Source organism: Pagrus major, chromosome 4, assembly GCF_040436345.1.
Source record: "Pagrus major chromosome 4, Pma_NU_1.0".
NCBI lineage: Eukaryota > Metazoa > Chordata > Actinopteri > Spariformes > Sparidae > Pagrus > Pagrus major.
Genome location: NC_133218.1, coordinates 8,270,895 through 8,274,599, shown reverse-complemented (window position 1 = coordinate 8,274,599; position 3,705 = coordinate 8,270,895).

The following is a 3,705-nucleotide window of genomic DNA, read 5'->3' as shown; positions in this document are numbered from 1 at the left end:
TGACTCGAAATCACTCCCAAATGTGGTCCTATACTGGCTGAACGAGACACAGCAGTTTTTATTGGATTCCTGTGGAATTTGTATTTTTGGTGAATATTTTTGTGAAAAGGGGCCATTTTTCATGAAAACGTCGGCCGATTTTCTCAATAGCTTCCACGTCTTTGGACCGATTTACTCGAAATAGCTACCAAATGTGGTCCTATACTGGCTGAACAAGACACAGCAGTTTTTATTGGATTCCTGTGGAATTTGTATTTTTGGTGAATATTTTAGTGAAAAGTGGCCATTTTTCATGAAAACGTGGGCCGATTTTCTCAATAGCTTCCAGGTCTTTGGACCGATTTACTCGAAATCGCTCCCAAATGTGGTCCTATACTGGCTGAACGAGACACAGCAGTCTTTATTGGATTCCGGTGGAATTTGTATTTTTGGTGAATATTTTTGTGAAAAGTGGCCATTTTTCATTAAAACATCGGCCGATTTTCTCAATAGCTTCCAGATCTTTGGACCGATTGCCTCGAAATCACTCCCAAATGTGGTCCTATACTGGCTGAACGAGACACAGCAGTTTTTATTGGATTCCGGTGGAATTTGTATTTTTGGTGAATATGTTAGTGAAAAGTGGCCATTTTTCATTAAAACGGTGGTCGATTTTTCAATAGCTTCCAGGTCTTTGGACCGATTGACTCGAAATCACTCCCAAATGTGGTCCTATACTGGCTGAACGAGACACAGCAGTCTTTATTGGATTCCGGTGGAATTTGTATTTTTGGTGAATATTTTAGTGAAAAGTCGCCATTTTTCAAGAAAACGTCGGCAGATTTTTTCAATAGCTTCCAGGTCTTTTAACCGATTGACTCGAAATCACTCCCAAATTTTGGTCCTATACTGGCTGAACGAGACACAGCAGTTTTTATTGGATTCCTGTGGAATTTGTATTTTTGGTGAATATTTTAGTGAAAAGTCACCATTTTTCATGAAAACGTCGGCCGATTTTCTCAATAGCTTCCACGTCTTTGGACCGATTTACTCGAAATCGCTACCAAATGTGGTCCTATACTGGCTGAACAAGACACAGCAGTTTTTATTGGATTCCTGTGGAATTTGTATTTTTGGTGAATATTTTAGTGAAAAGTGGCCATTTTTCATGAAAACGTGGGCCGATTTTCTCAATAGCTTCCAGGTCTTTGGACCGATTTACTCGAAATCGCTCCCAAATGTGGTCCTATACTGGCTGAACAAGACACAGCAGTTTTTATTGGATTCCTGTGGAATTTGTATTTTTGGTGAATATTTTAGTGAAAAGTCGCCATTTTTCATGAAAACGTTGGCCGATTTTTTCAATAGCTTCCAGATCTTTGGACCGATTGCCTCGAAATCACTCCCAAATGTGGTCCTATACTGGCTGAACGAGACACAGCAGTTTTTATTGGATTCCGGTGGAATTTGTATTTTTGGTGAATATTTTTGTGAAAAGTGGCCATTTTTCATGAAAACGTCGGCCGATTTTCTCAATAGCTTCCAGGTCTTTGGACCGATTGACTCGAAATCACTCCCAAATGTGGTCCTATACTGGCTGAACAAGACACAGCAGTTTTTATTGGATTCCTGTGGAATTTGTATTTTTGGTGAATATTTTAGTGAAAAGTCGCCATTTTTCATGAAAACCTGGGCCGATTTTTTCAATAGCTTCCAGATCTTTGGACCGATTGCCTCGAAATCACTCCCAAATGTGGTCCTATACTGGCTGAACGAGACACAGCAGTTTTTATTGGATTCCGGTGGAATTTGTATTTTTGGTGAATATTTTAGTGAAAAGTGGCCATTTTTCATGAAAACGTGGGCCGATTTTCTCAATAGCTTCCAGGTCTTTGGACCGATTTACTCGAAATCGCTCCCAAATGTGGTCCTATACTGGCTGAACGAGACACAGCAGGCTTTATTGGATTCCGGTGGAATTTGTATTTTTGGTGAATATTTTAGTGAAAAGTGGCCATTTTTCAAGAAAACGTCGGCAGATTTTTTCAATAGCTTCCAGGTCTTTTAACCGATTGACTCGAAATCACTCCCAAATTTTGGTCCTATACTGGCTGAACGAGACACAGCAGTTTTTATTGGATTCCTGTGGAATTTGTATTTTTGGTGAATATTTTAGTGAAAAGTCACCATTTTTCATGAAAACGTCGGCCGATTTTCTCAATAGCTTCCACGTCTTTGGACCGATTTACTCGAAATCGCTACCAAATGTGGTCCTATACTGGCTGAACAAGACACAGCAGTTTTTATTGGATTCCTGTGGAATTTGTATTTTTGGTGAATATTTTAGTGAAAAGTGGCCATTTTTCATGAAAACGTGGGCCGATTTTCTCAATAGCTTCCAGGTCTTTGGACCGATTTACTCGAAATCACTCCCAAATGTGGTCCTATACTGGCTGAACGAGACACAGCAGTTTTTATTGGATTCCGGTGGAATTTGTATTTTTGGTGAATATTTTAGTGAAAAGTGGCCATTTTTCATGAAAACGTCGGCCGATTTTCTCAATAGCTTCCAGGTCTTTGGACCGATTTACTCGAAATCGCTCCCAAATGTGGTCCTATACTGGCTGAACGAGACACAGCAGTCTTTATTGGATTCCGGTGGAATTTGTATTTTTGGTGAATATTTTTGTGACAAGTGGCCATTTTTCATGAAAACGTCGGCCGATTTTCTCAATTGCTTCCAGGTCTTTGGACCGATTTACTCGAAATCGCTCCCAAATGTGGTCCTATACTGGCTGAACGAGACACAGCAGTTTTTATTGGATTCCTGTGGAATTTGTATTTTTGGTGAATATTTTTGTGAAAAGTGGCCATTTTTCATGAAAACGTCGGCCGATTTTCTCAATAGCTTCCACGTCTTTGGACCGATTTACTCGAAATCGCTACCAAATGTGGTCCTATACTGGCTGAACAAGACACAGCAGTTTTTATTGGATTCCTGTGGAATTTGTATTTTTGGTGAATATTTTAGTGAAAAGTGGCCATTTTTCATGAAAACGTGGGCCGATTTTCTCAATAGCTTCCAGGTCTTTGGACCGATTTACTCGAAATCGCTCCCAAATGTGGTCCTATACTGGCTGAACGAGACACAGCAGTCTTTATTGGATTCCGGTGGAATTTGTATTTTTGGTGAATATTTTTGTGAAAAGTGGCCATTTTTCATGAAAACGTCGGCCGATTTTCTCAATAGCTTCCAGGTCTTTGGACCGATTGACTCGAAATCACTCCCAAATGTGGTCCTATACTGGCTGAACAAGACACAGCAGTTTTTATTGGATTCCTGTGGAATTTGTATTTTTGGTGAATATTTTAGTGAAAAGTCGCCATTTTTCATGAAAACGTGGGCCGATTTTTTCAATAGCTTCCAGATCTTTGGACCGATTTACTCGAAATCGCTCCCAAATGTGGTCATATACTGGCTGAACAAGACACAGCAGTTTTTATTGGATTCCGGTGGAATTGGTATTTTTGGTGAATATTTTAGTGAAAAGTGGCCATTTTTCATGAAAAAGTCGGCAGATTTTCTCAATAGCTTCCAGGTCTTTGAACCGATTTACTCGAAATCGCTCCCAAATGTGGTCCTATACTGGCTGAACGAGACACAGCAGTTTTTATTGGATTCCGGTGGAATTTGTATTTTTGGTGAATATTTTAGTGAAAAGTGGC